Consider the following 15999-nt stretch of genomic DNA (forward strand, 5'->3'; position numbering starts at 1 on the left):
GAGACTCTTAGGCGCAACACGCTAATACGGGGGAGGGGTTACTAATAACTAACTAACTTAGATCAGTCAGTAGGAGTAACGTTACGAGAGACTCCGTAACGTTACGAAGGACCTCCGTACCGATACGAAGGACTAACTCGTCACGTAACTAATCCTATCCCACAATAGGACTACAAGGAGAGGACTTATTAACTAATAGGATCGGATCCTAGTAACCGATAAGTCCTAGTCTTATCGCACGATAGGAAGGACTAGATATATAAGGATACTTATTTACTATTATATATTTAGTTCTTCGCGATTAATCTCATATTATTACTTAGTTACTACTAGTAGTACCTTACACTTCATAGTTTACCTTCAAGACAACTCAACCTATAAGTAGGGGAGCTTACTTAGTATCCTATACTAAGTAACTAACTTACTTAGCGCGTACTACTAGTATATTCTATAAGATACTTAATAGGACCTAAGTCTGTATAAGGCTTAGCATAGTAACGGTACGGTTACGAGATACTCTAGGAATCCGTAGTAGAACTAGGTAAGTATAACCCTAGGGCAGCTCTACTCATAGTGACTAGTAGGCACCGCGTAATAAGTAAATCTTAACTATTAGTTATAGTATAAAGCTCTTAATAAGAAGCCGCTAGCGTATATAGATAATAATATACTATAATATTACTATACCTAAGGATAGTTACGAGTCTAAATAGGAGATAATATAATATATAGATAAAAGTTAAGAGTTAACTAGCGAGTTAGTTAACTAGTTCGAGAGCGAACTTAGAGAGCGGAGTTAGTTAGAGGAGTTAACTAGTTAGTTACTATAAACTATATTAACTAGTAGATCGGTTAGCTAGTTAATAGAGATAGACTTAGAGTATCGAGAAGGAGATTATATAACTAATATTATATTTATAAGATTAGATAGATATCTATATATTATTAATAGTTAGAGTCTTACGCGTATATATATACTAGAGTCTAAGGATTATTTATATTTCTATTCACTTCTATAGAGGAATCTTCTATCTAGGACTTTCTAGGAGGATTCTACTATTTTCCTATAGTCCGCCTACGATAAGTATTTAAGGTAGTACTTTGTCTTTCTTATTTCTTCCTTTCCTTTTTCCTCTTCGTCTTAGTTTCCTTATTATATAGGATATAGTTACTTTACCTTCTTCCTTCTATATATAGGTTTATATAGCTATACTACCTAGGAGTTATAAATAGTAGATATAGGAATAATCTCTTCCTAAATTTCTTCTATAGAAGAAATCCGTAGCTAAGATAGTTAGAACTAGAAGAATAGTTAAGATATAAGATCTTCGATACCTATCCGCTAGCCTAGTCCTAGAAATTCGGTAATAATCTAGAAATATCCTAAACCTTCTATAGATACTACTACTTAATATAAGGAAGAAATTACTAGAAAATTACTAGCTATTCCTATACTACCTATAATTACTATAGGAGATCTAACATTTATATTACTATAATTATATAGTTAAGTTAGGAACTTTACGAATTCTTTTAAATCTTTAGTACTAGTAACTACTATAAATTTACTAGTAACTACTACGAATTCTGCTATAGCTATATACCTCGCTAGTACTTAGTAGACTATAAAAGTAGATAAAGTAAACGCGTAAGTATAAGATCTAAGAAGATCGGTAAGAGTTATAGCGCCGCGAAATTTAGGTATAGCTAAGGAGTATACTAGAGGACTTTTACGTACGAAGATATATATATAAGACTATAAATTAGAAGCTATAATTAATTAGAGATCTTTAGTTAATCTTATTTTCTTAGAAATAGCTTAAATACTAGATCTTAGTATCCGAAAAGATCTAAAGCTCTATATAGTACCTATTAATAGCTAAATATATCTATTTTATAGAGTAATAGAGGATTTATCTATCTCGATTAGTAATATTACTATATATTCTTACTATATAATTATAAAGGATTATATAGCCGAGCTACTTCTAGGATAGATCTAGCTACGCGATATAATAGTCTCTACTATAGAGAAAGCTAATAGATCTATTAAAATAGTTATCTTTTTAGAAGATCGAGCGCGAAAATTAATATTTAAGGCCTACTCTCTAAGCGAGAAGACCTTAGTTTAGGAATATTAGCTTTAGCCTAAAGATTTTATAGAGTCTATAGATATAAAGATAAATTTTTTAGGATATTAGGAGATATAATTAGTAATATTTCTAAGATTAAAATACCGAAATTTCCCTATAACTTACTATATATTTTAACTACGTTTTTAAAATATCCGCTAAAATTACTAAAAATATTCGAAAATAATAAATCTATAAAAATATCTCTAACTATAGATAAGTATCGGTTTAGCTATTATTATAAAATTCCTTGCTAGTAGCTATAGGATATTCTAAAGAGTTTTCTACGACTAAGATATCTTTTAGCTATAAACTTAAGGTTTAGTTCCTCTATAAGGAGTATATCTATTTATACTCTATTTAAAAGAGTTATAGATAAAATTAAACTAGTTAATAAGACGAAAAATAATAGCTCGGTATCTATAGAATATATAAATTAGAAAGAAATCTACGAAAAGAGATATTTTACTAAGTATTATACTTCTAATATCCGGATAGAGTTTGATAATCTACTAATTCTACGGATCTCTATAATTATAAGAGGTGCTTACTTAACGCTAGAGAGAGAAGAAAAGATATTAATTAGTAAGAATCTCTTACTACAAAAAGAGGAAGTTACTATATAAAATATTATTTAAAAAGAAAGGATATTTTATATAGGATTAGTTATATATATCTCTAATTTTTCCGGAGATAATACTATCTTAATATATTAAGATAATTCTATATAAGATATAGTAATATCCTAGATTTTATATTCTACTTACCCTAAAAGAGATAGTTAAAGAGATACTATAAGAAAGACTTTAAAAGGAAGTTCTTAAATATTATAATAGTAGAATCACCCGTGCCGTTACTTATATAGTATTACTATTAGACCAAAAGGTCTATACTAAACTATTCGATAGAATGGTTCGTTATATAACGGTATATATAGTTAGATAATCCCGTATCCGTATTTCGATATAGCTATACCTCTAGGATTATATCCTCCCCTACTAAGTCTAAATCACGTCCTCGTGATTACCTAATTTTTAGTCGGCTAATTAGTTAACCTACCTAGGTCTTATTAGTACGGCCTAGCTTCAGAGTAGGTTCCCGGAGGGTTCCGCTAGCGTATAACTATATATAACCTCTAAAGCTACGCCTTACTAAGCCGAATTAAGCGGTATTAGCTTAGTAATACGTTCCTTACCGAGTATACAGAGTATCTTATCTTATCGATTAAGCGGCACGATAAGATAAGAGGAATTCGGAAAGCGTACGCACCGCGATTCGAACCCGTAACCTCACGAGCTCAGTTATCAAATAGTTTAATGGAATCACCTGTGCCGTTACTTATATGGTATTACTATTAGACCAAAAGGTCTATGCTAAACCATTCGATAGAATGGTCCGTTATATAACGGTATATATAGTCAGATGATCCTATATCCGTATTTCGATACGGCTATACCTCTAGGATTATAATAGTCCCTACTAAAATCCTTAGTCTTAGTATATAAGAAGAATAAAAAGTATAGACTAGTTAATACTATAATATATATTAATAAAGTAATAATATATAATATAAATATACTACTAGATATAGATAAGTTTATTAAAGAATTTATAGGAATAGCGATATCTTCGGCTATTAATCTATTTTCTACATATAATTAGATAATCTTAGATAGTCGCGACCGAAATATAACTATAATCTAGATACTAATTAGTCTACTGAGATAGACTATTTTACTATAGGAAGCTTCGAATTTAGTATTCTAATTCTAAAGAGTAGTCTTATAGATTCTCGCTAAAGTTTTATATATTAAAAAACTATTTATAGATAATATACTAGTTAAAGGTCCTAAATCTCGGTATAGGGATAAGTTTATAAGACTAGGAATCCGTAAATTTATCCTAGAATATATATAAAATCTAGATAAGATCCTATATCTTTTAGAACTCGTAGGAGCTAGAGTATCTATAGAAAAATCGTAGCTAGCGATATTAGGACTAGAAATTATTAGTTAGATATATAATATAAATAGGTATAGACCGGATAAGCGGAAGATTTCTAAGCTTACTAACTAGCCTATTCCGATAAATCGCGATAAGGTATACTCTTTTATTAGACTTACGGTCTACTTTTGGATCCTAGTAAGAGATTTTTAGTATATAATAACGCTATTATATACGATCCTATAGAAGGATTCGATATTTAAGTAGGAGGAAGCTAAATAGATTATCTTTAATAAAATTAAGAAGATACTATATAGTTTTCTAATAGTTATACTAGTTAACTATAGCTAGGATCCATTAGATCTAATTATTATAGTAGATATATCTAAGATTAGATAGGAAGCTATTTTAATATAGAAGAGAGATGGAGTATAATAAGTTACGTAGTATAAGTCTAGAGTATAGTCTAAAGCTAAGTAGATCTATAATATAGGAAAATTAGAATATTACGGAGTATTAAAGATATTTAAGAAGCTATAGTACTAGCTATATAGGATTCGTTTTATACTAGAAACCGATACTAATATACTAGTAGTATAGTTAAACTAACTAGCTTTAGACTTATCTAGTACTTTAGTAATATATTAGCTAACTTAGATTTAGCTATTCGATTTCGATATAAAGTATATCTCTAGTATAAGAAATAATACCGCTAATAGCCTATCTCGAAAATCTACTATATCTAAAGATATTAAAGAATAAGAAATAGAAAGAGATATTAATAAGTTTATTATAGTAGAAATTTCCTATCTCTATATTATTATTTCTCCTATAGAGATAATAGCTTCTATTAAAATTCTAGCTTTTTAAGATATTTCTTCTATAGAAGAAATTAGGACTAATATCGAAATTTTAGATAGATCCTACTCCGCCGAATCTTAATAAATTATAAAGTTTTTAATAATAGGTCTCTAGAAATATCTTATAGCGAATTTAGTATCTTTAAGAAAAAGGCCTTAAAATTTATAGTCTAAGATCGGTATCTCTTTTATAAAGAGTATAGTAGAGATCTAATTATATAAAGGGTTCTAGATAATATTAGACTTCGAAAGGAGGTACTAAAGAGATTATATACGGAGTTAGGTTATAAAGGATACGAAGCTATATATAATCTACTAGCTACGCGATACTACTAGCTAGGAATATATAATAAAACTGTAAAATTTATATATATATACTTTAAATATTAGATATATAATCCTACTAGACTATATAAATCCGTCGGAAATATAAGACTAATATAAATCTAGGAAAAATAGTATATTAATACTACTCTACTATTAAATAAAGAAGGATAGAAAGTAGTTATCTAGGTAAGAGATTCTATAAGTAGATAGTTAGAGATAAGGATTCTCTAGAAAATAGATAGAAAGAGTAATATATATAAAGGGCTAAAGTAAGACTTAATTTAATCTAACTAGGCTAATATACTATTTATAAAAAGCTTAAGGAGGAGAAGTTTATTCCGCGCGTTCTCCGCGTTAATATACTAAGGTCTTATAATATATATAACCTATATCGGGTACTAGCCTATAATAATATCCCCCTCCTAGTCTTAGTCTTGTTAGGGATATAACGATATAAGCTTCGGTACCGATTTACTAGCGAATCACGTCCGAAATAGTACTATACTACTCCTTAAAGGTATCTAAGGCGCTATAATCCTATACTAAATCTAGTACTTCCTATATCTACTCTGCCTATCCTCTCTATTTTACTAGTACTTCGTTATAATATCCTCGCCTAATCTTCCTCCGTCGGATAGCTAAGATCTATTTAACCTTATATTCCTCCTCTCTATTAACTAGTAAAGACGGTAGCTATAGATCGTCTACTAGCTAAGATAGGAATAGGTCTATCGCTACTAGATAAACTAACTTAATATAGAATACTAGATATATACCGGTAGGTATATCTAGTTAGACTATAAATAGTAATAGAATATTAACTACTCGGTATTAAGTATATAGCTAATCTAACTTCTTTAATAGTTATTAAGTATATATATTCCGAAGATTTAGCTAAATCTAGTTATCCTTCTTATAGATAGATACGGCCTATTAGCACCGGTTCGCTTATTCTTCTTAAAGGGCCTATATAGAAGCTATAGCGGCCTAGGCCTAATCGGTAGCTTCTTATAGGTAATTCGCGAATATTTTATCTATCTTTCGTAGAAGTATTAGGGTGTCTTCTAGTTATCCTACTTCGTTAATACTAATCGGGTTAATATAATAGCTATAGATAAAGAAGAATAGTAAGATTCCGGTTAAAATAGTATTACGATTATTAATTATTATAGTAACTATTAGTAGTAGATCCTTCTAATTATCCTATATATATATTATAAATATATATAGGATTTATTCGATCTCCTAATTAGTATACTCTATTATACTATCGGTCTAGAGATAAAAAGTAGTAGATAATTAGTATTAAATCGATAGTCTTTTATATACCCTTTCCTAGAAAGAACTTATAAATTAGGAGCCGCGGTTACTTATAATTATTAGTAGTATCCTATAATATATATAGAAGTATATAAGGAATACCTCCGCTATATCTTCTACTCTTATATTCTTTATTCTAATTAGAACTACGCTCTTTATTAACCGATTAGTTATAACTATATAATTTATTACTCCTATAGGGCTAGAGGATAGTAGCCTAGTAATAAAGTCTACTAATATCTTAGCCTAGATTCGCTATAGAATTAGTAGTAGCTTTAATAGTCTATACTTTATATCTCGCTATACTAAGCTCTATCTATAGATTATATAATTTTATAGAAAGTATTATATATCCTTCGCTACTCCTAGCTAGAAGAACTATTAAGATAGTATCGAATAGATAGCGTCTCGCCTAGGATATATTATAATATATAAATTATAAACTTTCTATATAATTCCTATATATAGAACCTCGCTCTCTAGAATCTAAATCTATTATCTAAAATAGAGTATCCCCTACTTATCTAAATAGTACTCTAATAGACTTATCTTAATATTTATTTCGGTAGTAATTTAGTATTCTTCTATTAGTAAGATATAGGAGATTTATTAGTAGATTAGATTAGATATCTTTATCCTTTTTTATTCTACCTAAAGCTCTTCTTCTTCGAAGAGAAGGATATTTCTTTTAAAATCGATCTCTCCGATAGATTAGTTATCTACTAGTTAAGAATCTAGTTATTCTATTTTAATCTTAATCCTTTTAAGTAGGACTCGGAAGTAGTTCGATAGTCTTTCGTCGGTAATATTCTATAGTATATCTTAGCTCTATTATAATAATATATCTAGTCTTACTATAAGTTTACCTAGATAATAGCGGAGATTAAAATCGAATTCTATTAGGAGATCTATCTAGTATATTTACTATTTATTAAGATATTATACTTTACTAAAGTAGTAAAGATTCTTATAGTCTATTACGATAGTAAATTAGGATACTATCTTTAGTTCCGGTCTCTATTTATATAGGACCTATATAATCGCTAGAAGCTCTTTATTATAGATTTCGTAGTTTACTTCTACTAAGGATAGCTTCTAGGATAGATAAGCGTATAACTATAGTTATCTATTAGATCTATATTATAATAGAACTATCCTAGTAATCTAGCTAGAAGTATTAGTTTCTATAATTATCTAATAATCTTCCTCGAAGTAAGTAAGGATTAGTATATTTATAAAGAGTTTCTTTAGTTCTATAAAGACTAGTTAATAGTTATTATCCTATTCGAAGATAGTATCTTTCTTTATAAGCTATATTAATAGTACTAAAAGATCGGCGAATCGAGGTATAAATAGCCGGTAGAAGTTCGCGAACCCGATAAAGCTTTATATATCTTATATTAACTTCGGTCTCTCCTATATTCTAATAGCCTCTACCTTCTTTAGATTAACGTAGATCCTTTTTCTAGCTTCGACGATAAAGCTAAGATATTTTACTAAGTCCTATTCGAACTTTAACTTTATAATATTATATTATAGACTAGTATCTATTAGCTTCTATAGTATATCGCCGACTTTTCGGCGGTAATCCGCGAGTATTCTATTAGTATAGATTATTATATTATTAATATATACTAAGATAAAGTTATTAAGATACTCTTATAGTATCTAATTAATATACCTCTAGAATATTACCGGTATACTAGTTAGTCTAAAGAGGGTTATATTCTACTTATAGAGCCTATATTATATCCGAAATACTATCTTCTATTCTTCGCTAGGATAAATATAAATCTTATAGAAGACTATAATAATATTAAGCTTTATAAACTAATAGACTTAGCCTATATTCTATAATATCTCTTAAATTAGTAATAGAGGATAGTAATCCTTTACTATTCGCTTATTTAATCCTTAGTAATTAATATAGAATTATATATCTCTATCTAGCTTTCTAACTAGTAAGATTAGTACTACTATAAGTAATTAGCTTATATATATAAAGTTCTTCCTAAGTAGATCTATTAATATTTTTTGTAGATAAAGAAGTTCTTCCTTATTTATACTATAAAGAGGACTATATAGTAGTAGCTCTTCGATACTATCTCGGTTATATTTTAAAGGGATCTTATAATTAATCTCTAGCTAGTATAGTAGTAGCTAATTAGTAAGCTACTAGCTAAAAGCTACTATTTATTACTAGTAGTATTTTAGTAGCTTATTCTTTAGGTCGATATACTTTTTAGGATAGAGTACTCTCTCGATATTATCTAGTAAAACCTTACTAATTTATAAGCGATTTATATCCGATATACTCTATATAAGTTACCGGATAGATAGTATCTCTACTTAGGTAATATATAGTATCTTTATCCTAATAGATCTAATAGTATAATCTATATAATTCTAATATCTTATCCGCTTCCTAGACTTTATAAAAATATCTAGGTATTCTTTCTTTACTAAATATTATCTATTTATATTATATAACTATAGATCTCTAAGTATTATACTATTACTCTATAGTCCGATAATATAGGCGAATATATAGCCCTATTAATAGCTATAGATATTAAGATCGAAGTAGATAGCGTAAGTAATTCTATACTAATTTAGTATAACTCTGTCGAGGATTTATAGCTATATCTTAATACGTAGGAGATCGAGTAACTAGACTAAGGACTTATTTACTATTATATAATAGTAGTAACTACTATCGACGAGAGCTTATATAAATTAGATTCTATTTACTCTAGTATCGACTATAAATAGTAGTATCTTATATTTTAGTAGCTTTTCGACCCTCTTTCGCTCCTACTCACGGCTTAGAATAGGAGCTACTCTTTTTCCGAATTATCCTTAGTAATTATACTCTCGTTATCGGAAGTCGTTAAATCTAGGTTACTTATAGGCTTCGACTTCTTTACTTTAACTATATACCCCTTTTTCTTCTTACTTAAGGAAATAGCGATATATATACTATTTAGCTATTATACTAGTAGTAATCTATATCTCGCGATAAGATATCTAGATCTCCTATATTATAAGTATTTTCCTTCGGTCTATCGCTAATCTATCTTATCCTAGCTAATCTATTAAGCTTACTTTAGTATTCTACTTTTAGGTCAGCGGTATTTTATATATAGTTTAGTATAGTTTACTAATATAGTTAGTACCTAATCTATTTCGTCGCTATTCTATCTAGTTAATCGTAGACGATATATTTATTTCTTCTTATTAATATTAAGGATATCTATATCCGAGCTAATCTTATAGAGTCGGGAAATTAGGCCCGAAAAAGTAGCGGGGATATCCTAATTTATTAATAAATTCGTTATAGTCTTATTAAGAGCGCTAAGGAGGATCTATCGCTTTATTTTATTATACTAATTAAGAGTATTTATATTAGCGAATTCTCTCTCTAGTTAGAGAAGAAATCTAGAGAAGCTTATATCCTCTAGTTATCGAATCTAGTAGAGTTATCTTACTATATATATCTTAATATTTAGATTACTATAAATACTCTTAAGAAAGTTAAGTAAGACCTATAGTTCGCTAGTATTTTAGCGGAGTTTTATAAATATTCTAGTATTCTTCTATACTAGCTTCTCTAGTCTAGAGAATATATAGATAAATTAATCCTAGAGAGAACTAATAGCTTCGCTATCTATACTAAGCTTATTCTTAATCGAGATTTACTAGATTAGCTAGTTACTCGTACTTCTACCGAATAGTTTTAGGTCTAGTAGATATAGCTTCGGTCGGTAAATTATCTCTATTTATAGGAGAATCGGCGCTAATTCGGCGGCTAATCGCGCTAGTATTATCTACTCTTTATTTATTATAGTTATTATTATAGCTAGTAAAGCCTACTACTTTAGTATTACTTCGAGATAATATATCCGCTCCTCTTAAGTAGTATCTTATTAGTAATACCGCTTCCTTTCTTTATTCTATATAGCCTAGATCTATACTATCTACTATAATAGTATTTATATCTATCTAGGAGGACTCGTCGATTCCTACTACTATATAGCGCTAGGGGATTATATAGCGTACTAGTAATACTTCGGTCGCTTTTTATCTAATATTCTAATATACCTAGGAATTAAGGTCTTCTAGGGCTTTCTAGTATATCTTATACACTAAGAGTTTTATATATAAGGATTCCGTTCCGATATATATTTATTACTAAATCGCTAGGGATTTAGGGATATTTCTAATAAGTACCTAGATCGCTTTTCTAGGGCTTTTCTAATAACTAATAATACTTCTAGGTATAGAAGGAAGCTTTTTATATATAAAGGACTAAAGTAAGACTTAATTTAATCTAACTAGGCTAATATACTATTTATAAAAAGCTTAAGAAGGGGAAGTTTATTCCGCGCGTTCTCCGCGTTAATATACTAAGATCTCGTGATATACATAACCTATATCGGATACTAGCCTGTGATAAATCTAGTATAAATAAATAATATACTATGGATTATATTATAGCTTTATAAAGTATAAAAGGGATTACTTCTTCTTAAGAGCTTATAGGAAGTATTACTCTAGAATATCTAATTATATATAGAACTCTCTCGGATTCTTATTATAATATTAATATATCTTTTTAAGCTAAGCTATAATCCTAGATTCTAGGCTAGTAGCGTTTTTTATAAATATAAGAGTCTATTACTTAAAATATTCCGAATCTTTCTTAATTAGCTAAGGATAAGTAGCTCTCTTCTCTTTATAATATTAGTATTATTACTAATAATAGATAGTATCTATATAAATTAGGATCCTAATAATCTTATACTTCTCTATATAGTATTTCCTTAGGACTCCCTCGAATTACTAATAGAGATCGAGTAGCTACTCCTAATACTTCTAGAGATTAAACTCTTTTATAAATAGTAGGATATTCGTAAGTTTAATTTCCTTTTTCCTAACTATATCTATATTAAGATAATTAGAAGATATATAGCGCTAGTTAGAAAAGGATTTCTTAAGTCCTTTATCCCTTAATAATACTTAGAGGATAGCTAGCTATTAATATAGATTAGCTAGCTATTCTAGCTTATTAATAGTTTCCTAGATTATAGCGAGATAGGTATTAAGGGATAGAGGGCCTTAAGCTTCCTAACTAATAAGAGGAGTCTAAGTTCCTTAGGGGGTATTTAAGATCCTTATAGTTAGGATTAGAGAGACTAGTAAGAGATCTTCGATATTCTTAGGTTCCGAGTTAAATACTTCCTAGATTTATAGTTTCTAGGATTCGTCGGTATAACTATAGATTCGCGGCGCTATCTCTTATAGTAATAATAGAGAGAAGAATTAGAACTATTAAGATAGCTACTTTAGTAAGATAGCTAGACTTAATTATTAGGAAAGAGATAGCTTATAGTAGTTAGATTAGTATAAAGACTAATTCTTAGGGATCCCTATCGGTCCTTTCTCTAGTATCTATCTTATAGTCCTTCCTCTCTATACTCTCGAGGGGATTACTCTTAGCTCCCTCTTCTATTAATCGATTAATTAGTTAGCTACCCGAAGAGATAGGATAGAGCTACTATAGAGGTTATAATCCTTTAGGTTAGAATATATAGGATAATAGGAGGGTCCGAGGCTAGGTAGAGGGGCCCGGTAGCCTAGCTTCCTAGAAGCTACGGAAGGGCCTTACTCCTAACTATTACGTAGCTAGACCTAGATCGTAGGTTATAGGTTACCTAATAATTACTAGACTATAGATTATCTAATAGGGTACTTTAATAAAGGGAGTCTCCTTATACTCTTATCGGTTATAAAAGATAGGACTTATCTACTATTATTAATAAGCTAGATATTCTATTTAGTCGGGACTAGTAATATATCCACCGATTAATTTAAGAGTAATATAGTTAAATAAGATAGGCCTATCTTCGGTATTTCTAGATAATAGTATAAGAAGAATAGGCGTAGTTTAGTATATATTCCTATTTTCTACGGAAGGAGAAGGGACTATTAGTAACGCTATAGTTTATATAGACTAATAAGCCTATATAAGACTCTTAGAAAAGCTAGTAAAATCCTCGAAGGATATAGAAAATTAACTAAGGAATAGTAAATTTCTAGGAGGGATAGTATATAGTAGAGAATCCGGTTATATATACTTAGAGTAGATAGTCTATTAAGATATATATACCTAATAGTAGCCTTATAGTCGGGAGAGGCTATTTACTAATAGTAGCCTTACGGTTAGGAGAGGCTATTTAGATATAATAAGAGAGATTTAATTAACTTAATAATAGAGAAGGAGGATAACCGAGAAGGAGAAGAATAAGTAACTATCGGATTAAACGGCTTTATAGGAGTTTAGTATAGTCTTTATAGTCGGGTCTCTTTTCTATTATAATAATATACTCTTTTTAATCTTCGTCTGTGCCTCTTAATATCCTACGGATAGGTATTATATAGTCGCGCTAGGAGATTTCTAGATATATATACTAGTAGTTATAGTTTAGTTCCTCTATAACTTAACCTATCTAGTAAGATTAGACTGCCTTAAGTATTCCCCTCTATACTATTTATATTTATATATAAAGATAGTCTAGTAGCTCTATATCTAGAGCCTATCTTTTATACTAATCTTCTTAACTAGATATATATATAGTATAGCTACTTAGATTAGCTAGGATTAAATAGAGTTATCTAGCTAAGAATATAGTAGCTATAGATATAAAAGGATATTAAGAAAGTAGTATATATATATCCTAATTATTAGGTTTTATAAGACTTAAGAAAGAGTCTAGAGAGAGAATTGCTATAATATATAGTAATATATAGTATCTAGCTATTCTAATATTAGGGTATCGATCTAATTAGTATCTTATCTACTATATCTAATAGGAATTAGTAGATTATTACTATAATTAATTATATACCTAGCTAGCTAGTTATATAAGTAGTACTAGAAGTAATAAAAGAAGTCTTAGATTAGTTCTTATATAAATAAATCTTTATAAACTATAGTACTTTCTTAGAATTATTATTAGATAATAGTTAGAATATACTTTCGGGAGTAGTTAACTACTATCTAAAGCTTCTAAAGACTAGATATTAAACTATAATCTCTTATTATCCGCGAATAAATAGGAAAGTTAAGAACCTAAATAGTTTAATTAGATATATATTAACGAAATATCTTATAGATAAGTCTACGAAAGCTTAGGACTTATATCTAGTCTAAGTAGTATTAGCTATAAGAATATAAGGATATATAGTTACTAGTCTTAGTCTATTCTTCTTAGTATATAGTATATATCTATAATTACTAGATTATAATCCTAAGTAGAATATCTTAATAGATAGAGACTATCTTAGTAAGCTATAGGATCTAGGTAATATAAGGTTAAAAGCTAATAAGCTCCTTCTTATATAAGTAATTAAGACTAACCGGATCTATAATAGTAAGATTATAAAGATAGGCTTTAAAGAAGAAACTTAGGTTTTAGTATATAATAAATTACTATAGAAGTACGAAAGTAAGTAGTTTAGTCTATTTAAGATACTTAGCTAGTATCTACTTAGTATATATATACTAGTAGAGCTAAGTAGTTATATACTCTACTACTTAATTAATAGATCTTAATTAATCGAGTTAAAAGTCTAGGATCCTAAATAGCTATAGATATCCTAGATAGTATAGAGTATCTTATATATAAAAGGCCTATATCTATAATAGCCTAAAGAGATCCTATATATCCTTAAAAAGGATAAGAATCCCCTATCTTACTTAGAATTATCCTTATTTATATATAAGGAATAGAATAAGTTCTATAAGGATATTACTTACTAGAAACTAATAGAAGAGGAAATAAGTATAGAGATAAGAGCTTATAAGAGATAATATATTACCTATATTATACTTAACTACTATTAAAAGAGACTTAAATAGATATAAAAAAAAGTATATAAACCTATTTAAGACTAGGAAAAGCTATATTCCTCTAAATTAGATAGTATAGATCTAGAAATAGATAGTAAAGAAATATAATAGAGAAATAGCGATATATAAAGCTATCCGGTCTATAAAAGTAAGTCTAGGAATACTAATACTTAGGAAAAGACTCTATTTAAAGGCCTAATAGCTATTATAATTTCTATAAAATAGTTCTAGTAACTATAAAGAAATATATATACTAATATCTTTATATAAATTCTTCTAATAAATCTTTCTTACTCTTATCTACCTTTTTACTACTATAATTATTATTATCCTTATCGAAATTATCCCTAGTCTTAAGTATCTATATAAGGATATTATAGTTACTTTATATATAGGTAATAATATTCTTTAGAATAGTATAAGCTTTCTTAGTATAGAAGAAGTCGCTATTAGTAATATATAACTTCTTATTATTAAGAGATAAGCTAAACCAAGTATTCTTAAAAGACTATAAAATAGACTTTTTCGAAGTCTTACTTAAGCTATCGGCTATCTTTATACGCTCAGAAGGCTCTTCTATATATAAATACTAGCTATCTATATCCTTATACTAAGGCTTAGTTATAGTTTTAGCTACCTAGACTACTAGATAGTTTAGATTCTTCTTTTTTAGGAGTATATTAATCTAAGTAGAAAGAGTCTTATCTCTTCTATAGAATAAATACTTAGCTCTACTCCTATTCTAGATATAATTTATATAGGATCTACTAAACTAAGGCTTTCTATTAAAGATTAGGATATAGTAGGACTTAAATAGATCCTTCTTCTTACTATAAAAGAGATAGGATTTACTAGATAGTATCTTAATACTATATAGAAGTAAGAGAGACCTATATATCTTAGATAGAGTAATCTTATTATTATTTATATCTCCTTTAGACTTCTTAGTAGTCTTATCCTTATCTTTACTGTTATTATTATTCCTATTACTACTATTATTATTATTACTATTATTACTATTACCTCTATTATTACTACTACTATTATTACTACTATAAAGACTATAAGTAGTCTCCTTGAAGTTAGATAGATATATAGAGATATTAGAGTCGATAGAAGTAGTACTACTTAGAGTATTATTAGCCGGAATACTAGATTAGAGCTAGCTCTACTTAAGAGGCTAAGTTAGTATAGATATACTATGAGAAGATATACTATAAGTTACCGAAGTATATATTAATACTAAAGAAAGGTTACTATTAGTATTAAATAGATATAAATAGTAAAAGACTTATCTATATTAAGTAAGTTAGAGAAAGATTTCGAATACTAAGAAGAAAAGTATATTATAAATTATAGGAAGAAAGAGAAGCTAAGGCTAAGAATAAGTATTTAAGTAAGAGACTTATCTTATTATAGAAGTTACTATATTAAGGAAGATTCCTTTTATATAGATATAAATAGCTAGATTTAGTAAATATTAGAAGGCCCTATAAAGCTATAA

The sequence above is a fragment of the Penicillium diatomitis genome (assembly GCF_028827545.1).
Source record: "Penicillium diatomitis strain IBT 30728 chromosome Unknown utg000001l_segment0_segment0, whole genome shotgun sequence".
Taxonomy (NCBI): domain Eukaryota; kingdom Fungi; phylum Ascomycota; class Eurotiomycetes; order Eurotiales; family Aspergillaceae; genus Penicillium; species Penicillium diatomitis.